General features: G+C 43.7%; 1 pseudogene; it reads right to left on the bottom strand.

Moving 5' to 3' along the window:
* Window positions 1–1,155: 1,155 nt before the first annotated feature.
* LOC124597618 lies at window positions 1,156–1,273 on the bottom strand (annotated as a pseudogene).
* Window positions 1,274–7,950: the final 6,677 nt, after the last annotated feature.

The raw sequence follows: 7,950 nt of genomic DNA, 5'->3' as shown, positions 1-7,950 counted from the left end.
TTATTTGCGACGCTTGGTTGCGGCTGCAATATCGTGTTAGAGTGGTGTAAGAGTTCGCAGCGTTTTTGTGTTCCATGTTGGTAGATTTATTTGTCGATTGTCATTTTTTATTTGTAGTTCACTGTTGCTATTTGAGTTTACACGTTGTCATTTTGTCAGTTGGAGATAGTGGACGCTACAGTGGAAGAGCAGTTGAACGGAATGGACAGTGTCTTGAAAGGAGAATATAAGATGAACATCAACAAAAACAAAACTAGGATAATGGAATGTAGTAGAATTAAGTCGGGTGATGCTGAGGGAATTAGATTAGGAAATGATACGCTTAAAGTAGTAAAGAAGGTTTGCTATTTGGGGAGCAAAATAACTGATGATGGTCGAAGTAGAGAGGATATAAAATGTAAACTGGCAATGGCAAAGAAAGCGTTTCTGAAGATGAGAAATTTGTTAACATCGAGTATAGATTTAAGTGTCAGGAAGTCATTTCTGAAAGTATTTGAATGGAGTGTGGCCATGTATGGAAGTGAAACATGGACGATAAATAGTTTGGACAAGAAGAGAATAGAAGCCTTCGAAATTTGGTGCTACAGGAGAATGCTGAAGATTAGATAGGTAGATCACATAACTAATGAGGAGGTATTGAATAGAATTGGGGAGAAGAGGAGTTTGTGACACAACTTGACAAGAAGAAGGGACCAGTTGGTAGGACATGTTCTGAGGCATCAAGGGATCACAAATTTAGCATTGGAGGGCAGCGTGGAGGGTAAAAATCGTAGAGGGAGACCAAGAGATGAATACACTAAGCAGATTCAGAAGGATTTAGGTTGCAGTAAGTACTGGGAGATGAAGAAGCTTGCACAGGATAGAGTAGCATGGAGAGCTGCATCAAACCAGTCTCAGGACTGAAGACCACAACAACAATACAAAATGCAGATTCAAACTGAGAAATCTGAACAAGCACTCCGTCTTCAGGCCACGAGTGGCCTACCGGGAACATCCGACCGCCGTGTCATCCTCACAGGTGGATGCGGATAGGAGGGGCGTGGGGTCAGCAGACCGCTCTCCCAGTCGTTATGATGGTATTTTTGACCGAAGCCGCAACTATTCGGTCGAGTAGTTCCTCAATCGGCATCACGAGGCTGAGTGCACCCCGAAAAATGGCAACAGCGCATGGTGCCCTGGATGGTCACCCTTCCAAGTGCCGACCACGCCCGACAGCGCTTAACTTCGGTGATCTCACGGGAACCGGCGTATCCACTGCGGCAAGGCCGTTGCCGCAGAAATCGGAACATTTCCGACTTATTCTTCTCTTTGAGTTCAGCAGAGTTGTGGGAGCAGTGGAGGCAGCCAGAAACATTTGCACTTTATATGGGGGTAACGCCATTGGACTGCGCGCAGCAACAAAATTATTTTCTCGTTTTAAGGAGGATAGTTTTGACATTAGTGACCATCCACGTTCAGGAAGACTTTCCGAGTATGATGAAGGTCGCTTAAATGCTTTAATCTGCCAGTGTACTCGAGAGCTGGCAAATGTGATGAACTGTAAAAATTCGGTGATCGTGTACCATTTGCATGCAATGGGAAATGTTTATAAACCGGGTGTAAGGGTTCCGCATACTCTAAGCCAAAAACCACAAAAATCAGTGGATGGCCCTAACTGCACCTTTGCTTGCTCGTCATCATCTGGATCGTGAACAAAACCGACCATTCCCATCCTTCATCGTCACTGGTTTCGATTAATAGTGTCTTTATAGTATCATACGGAAAAGTATGGTTGAGCGCAAACAAAGCGGTAATTCCTCGTACAAAAACCTACGCACGTCCACAAAAGATAAAGTTATGTATCTGGTGGAACAGCTACGGTGTGGTGTAATAAGAATTTCTTCCCCGAGGTATTAACCATCAGTGCTGACATCTATTGTCAACAAGTGAGCCGTCTTGCAGACGCAATCCAAGATCAACGACCAGGAAAACTGAGTGAATTGATGCTACTTCACGATAACGCCCACCCGCATTCTGCTACAGTGACAAAAAACACTATACAGAAGTTAAATTGGGAAGTCATTCCGCACCCACCTTATTGAGCTGATCTTTCACCTTTTCCGCTATCTAACAACCTTCAAGGAACTTCCTTTCCGAATGAAAATGTGCTCCGAACATGGCTCAACGCGTTATTTGCCTCAAAACCACAAGACATTTGCAGTCGTGGAATCGAAAACTTAACCCAGCGTTGGCAGACTTGTAAATAATGAAGGAGACTATATTATTGACGAGTACAGTCTCTCGAAAACGCTGCGAACTTATGCACCAACATAATAAAATGTTAAAACAACCAAAAATGGAAATGAGCGTGTGGCATAGTTGGCTGGGAGGCCCCATCCAGAGAAGTTCGGCCGCCAAGTGAAAGTCTTATTTCAGTCGACGCCACATTGGGCGACTTGCAAGCCGGTAATGAGGGTGAAATGATGGTGAGGGCAGCAAAACCCCCAGTCCCCGAGCGGAAAAAATCTCCAACCCGGCCAGGAATCTAAGAACCAAAATTTTAAGCAATGAATGTATGAGCATTTTGGCCTTGCCCCTTTTATTTCACCTGTAACAGAAGTGTTTATAAGAGTGTGTTCCTTGGGAAAATTAATGCTATGATCCTTGACTTATGGAAGGCATTCCAAACAATTTCACACTATCTTTTAGTGAATTCGAGGTTACGGCATATCGAAGAAGTTTTGTGGCTGGATTGAAGACTTCCTAGCTGCTAGAACTCAACATTTTGTTCTTAAAAGGATCAGCCCGAGAGACGTAAAAGTAGGTCCGAGAGTCCCACAAGGGGATCTGACCAGATCTTCATTGTTCACAATATACGAGGGCAGATCAATAAGTAATGCAACACATTTTTTTCTGAAACAGGGGTTGTTTTATTCAGCATTGAAATACACCAGGTTATTCCCCAATCTTTTAGCTACACAACACTATTTTTCAACGTAATCTCCATTCAATGCTACGGCCTTACGCCACCTTGAAATGAGGGCCTGTATGCCTGCACGGTACCATTCCACTGGTCGATGTCGGAGCCAACGTCGTACTGCATTAATAACTTCTTCATCATCCGCGTAGTGCCTCCCACGGATTGCGTCCTTCATTGGGCCAAACATAAGGAAATCCGACGGTGCGAGATCGGGGCTGTAGGGTGCATGAGGAAGAACAGTCCACTGAAGTTTTGTGAGCTCCTCTCGGGTGCGAAGACTTGTGTGAGGTCTTGCGTTGTCATGAAGAAGGAGAAGTTCGTTCAGATTTTTGTGCCTACGAACACGCTGAAGTCGTTTCTTCAAATTCTGAAGAGTAGCACAATACACTTCAAAGTTGATCGTTTGACCATGGGGAAGGACATCGAACAGAATAACCCCTTCAGCGTCCCAGAAGACTGTAACCATGACTTTACCGGCTGAGGGTATGGCTTTAAACTTTTTCTTGATAGGGGAGTGGGTGTGGCGCCACTCCGTTGATTGCCGTTTTGTTTCAGGTTCGAAGTGATGAACCCATGTTTCATCGCCTGTAACAATCTTTGACAAGAAATTGTCACCCTCAGCCACATGACAAGCAAGCAATTCCGCACAGATGGTTCTCCTTTGCTCTTTATGGTGTTCGGTTAGACAACGAGGGACCCAGCGGGAACAAACCTTTGAATATCCCAACTGGTGAACAGTTGTGACAGCACTACCAACAGAGATGTCAAGTTGAGCACTGAGTTGTTTGATGGTGATCCGTCGATCATCTCGAACGAGTGTGTTCGCACGCTCCGCCATTGCAGGAGTCACAGCTGTGCACGGCCGGCCCGCACGCGGGAGATCAGACAGTCTTGCTTGACCTTGCGGCGATGATGACACACGCTTTCCCCAACGACTCACCGTGCTTTTGTCCACTGCCAGATCACCGTAGACATTCTGCAAGCGCCTATGAATATCTGAGATGCCCTGGTTTTCCGCCAAAAGAAACTCGATCACTGCCCCTTGTTTGCAACGCACATCCGTTACAGACGCCATTTTAACAGCTCCGTACAGCGCTGCCACCTGTCGGAAGTCAATGAAACTATACGAGACGAAGCGGAATGTTTGAAAATATTCCACAAGAAATTTCCGGTTTTTTCAACCAAAATTGGCCGAGAAAAAAAATGTGTTGCATTACTTATTGAACTGCCCTCGTATATGAGCTATCTAGTGGATAATGTCGGAAACTTCATGAGGCTGTCTGCAGACATTGTACTCTATGCAGATAAATTACGTCAGAGAACAGAAGAGAAATGAAGGGACACCTAAAGAGGACTGACGTTTAGTATAGGATATGGCAGCCGACTCACATCGTAAATAAATGCAGCATGTTGTATATGAATAGGCGGACAGACGCATTGTTGTTCAATGACATTATCGGAGAGTAATCATTGGAAGTAGTAACAAATGTAAAATATCTTGCGTCATCCATCCGGAGCGACCTAAGATAGAACGACCACATAACAACTGGTTGCTTCTAAAGCATTTACCAGGCAGATAATAGGAAGATTTATAAAGAAATGTAATTCATCATTCAAGGAACAGATTTTTAAAAAATTAAAAAATAAAGAAAAGTCACTCCTTCAAATGACTCTTGAGTATTGTTCGCTAACAAGGGACCCCCGCCAGGTTGTATTAATGAGACAATGAGAAACAGTCAAAGAAGAGCGACACATTTTGCCAAGGATAAGCTTAGTATGCGCTAGTGAGCTATGAAGATGTTCGTAGTTGCCTGTATCGGACGCTACAAGAGAACTAGTGTGCATTACGGAAAGATTTTACCTTTGAAATTGCGAGAGCGTACGTTTCAAGACGACACGGGCAACATGTAAGTGCCACATGCAACTCGTTTAACCAACATCACATGAAATTAGAACTCATATGGACAGCCGACAGCCGTTCTTCTCACTCAGTGTTCTCGAATAGAACAGGAAGGGGAGGAAATTATGAAGATACATGAAGTGCGCACCACCACACACCGTAATATAAAATGATTTGCAGAGTATAGATGCAGACGGAAACGCAGGTTTAATAACTTATTCGAGCCACGGAGCGAGGTTCCGCTGGAAGTGGTTGCAAATTCCGGTTCGATCAACCAGACTGTCTCGAAAATTTTTCTGGTCGGATTATATGAGCGGCAAGGTTGGCATGCTTCCACTAGTCAGATGAGCTCCGATTCCCCCTCATACTAACTCAAATTGAACTGTAATCCACCATAGATCACCGTATGTTGAAATCTAAACTTTCTTCTATGTAGGAGAATTCTGACAGGAAAGGGTTGTAGGCCTACATATGAGATATTTATTGATGTTTGATAGTCACAGACATTGTCACATCTACATCGTTGCGCGTACTTGGATTGTGCGTTTGCTACTAGGTAAGTTTTGTGTTAAAAAAATTTCATTCGTTTGCTAGGATCGTACAGAATGTATGACTGATTGTCATGATTCACATTGAGCTTATTCTGGGTGCGGTGGATTTCACAGGTGTCTTATTACTATGACAACGTACATCCACGTTGACAAAAAATGAATCATTTTCATCTGAAAATTCATAGCCACAACAATGTGATTCTAGTCGCTTCTACTGTCTAACATTGTAAATAGGAATTAGAATCACAAAGTAGAAACTTGCGATTGAAAAAATATTAGAAGACTCGTTTGTCGTTATCCAACCGTCATTCAACAGGTTCTTCGAGGCGATGCACTACCAGACCGTCGAGGAAATGTTGATGAACACGACAAGCCAGCAGAATACAATGGTGCCCTAGAAACAGTCGTAATCAGACGGCTGGCTGAAAAACCATAATTGGCTGCTTAAAGAAACGCCAACTTTTGTTACATTTATTTTGCATTACATGAATCGTGTTCTATGAATCTCGCGTAAATTTTTTTCTGTGATGAGGGAAGAAGTCAAAGATATATAATTATATCTAAGTGCAATAAATGAAGTGATTTACCGTTATCAGATATCGGCACAAAAAAGGCGAATATGTATTAAAAGACTGAAAAGTGAGTACTAGCTGCTTCATTCTACATTCCTCAGCACACTTAAAATTTGTCGCAAAAATATTGGCATGCGAACATATTCGCGCTCTGTTTAACAAGCAGCTTGTGGTGTCAACGTTCGATACCACCCTTGCTACGGGTTGCAGTTATCGACTGCGGTCCGTGTTAGTATCGTTAGACCCGCGAGTTGCGACCAGCGTCGCTCCGCGGCTTGTATCAGGTTTCTAGCGAGCTCTCGTCCACTCTTGCTCGGGACGTCAAGTAGTGAAGTAGCATAGCCTCCAGCTGATCGGAAGCCACCTCTAACAAGGCGCTTAGTAACGTATGGCCTAAGTGGGGCCTCAATAGCTATCTCTTTATAATTATACGGATGGTTCTTTCTCTTCTCATTGTATCTTTGTGGTTCTCGAACTGTCACTGTCTCCTGTCTCTCAGTCACAGTTGACTTCGTTCTGTCCTACTACTACTACTGTCTCCCCTCACTATCACTGTCTCCCTCTTGTTCTCTCTCACTACTTCTGCTTCATTCATTGTTTCCCACTGCTTCTCTCTCTTCTCACTGCCGCTCTCTCTTCCTCGTTGTCATTGCCATAGGCTGTGTCGCTCATTATCACTGGCTCTCACCCACTTCCACTTTCTCCTTGTCTGTATTCCCCTCCTACTGGCACCGTCTCCTTCACTGTTTACCCAGCAATATTCTTTCATTGTCTACTATGTTACACTGCCGCTGCGTCTTTCTCTTTCTCTGACACTGCCGTTGTCTCCTTCGCTCTTTCTGTTACACAGCCACCGTCTACTGTCTTCAGTATTTATTACTTCTCCGTCTCTTTCCCGCTGCCATTGTCTCTTTGTCTCTCAGCATAAAAGTTGCTAATATGATCATGTGCCAATATTTTTGCCAAAATCTTTGAAAGTGTTGAAAGTAGACTAAGACAGCTGGCACGCCACTTTTCAGTCAGAGTCTTTTATTAAAGAGGAGCATATTCGCCTTTTCTTGTGCTCCGATTGGAGCAGTTTTCTGCTGGTTGCCTTCTCTTCCCTGCCACAGCAGGTAATGTCACTCATATGAAAAGAACTCGATGGGTCAGTAAACTTTTCAAAGTTTACTCATGTGAAATTAAAATAACGCAAAACTAATTTTACGCCTCAGACCGGATTTCACGTGGACAAAATTTTGCATGTGCTTCAGTACTTCAACGTGGAGTTCCCAGAACCTTCTGATGACAACGGAGACAGTTTAAATCATGTTTCTCCGTGCTACGTCACTTTATAAACTACGTCTTCGCCTTGCACCGGATTTTACGTATTTTACGTGCACATTTAGGCAAACGTAGAACCTCTGGATCTGAGAGAGGGATAAATATATCAAGCAAATTTTCAAGGCTATTCGAGTTCTGGATCTTAAGAATAATATTGTAAAAATCTCAGGCATTTGCTGTGCATAGCCAACTTGAATCCGCGGCTGGATTTTGGTCCGCTGGTGACGGGAGAAAATATAGTAATTAAAAAAACTTTCTTTGTGGTTTTACGAGGAACAGCCCATGAAATAATGGTGCCTTCATAAGTCCCATCAAGCCCTCCGTAGACCACATCAAATGCAAGAAGAACCGAAAGATTTGCTCCATTATCCCAAGCAAAAGGAGGTGTGCGATATTCATACTTTCACCCTGCGCTGTAAGATAGTGACAATAAGACGATCAAAATCGCTCAAATGGCTTTAAGCACTATGGGACTTAACATCTGAAGTCATGAGTTCTCTAGACTTAGAACTACTTGAACGTAACTAACCTAAGGACGTCACACACATCCATGCCCGAGGCAGGATTCGAACCTGCGACCGTAGAAGCAGCGCGGTTCCGGACTGAAGCGCCTAGAACCGCTCGGACACATCGGCCGGCCCAGTA

The sequence above is a fragment of the Schistocerca americana genome, chromosome 2, assembly GCF_021461395.2.
Source record: "Schistocerca americana isolate TAMUIC-IGC-003095 chromosome 2, iqSchAmer2.1, whole genome shotgun sequence".
Classification (NCBI taxonomy): domain Eukaryota; kingdom Metazoa; phylum Arthropoda; class Insecta; order Orthoptera; family Acrididae; genus Schistocerca; species Schistocerca americana.
This window is presented reverse-complemented; position numbering and strand designations above follow the sequence as displayed.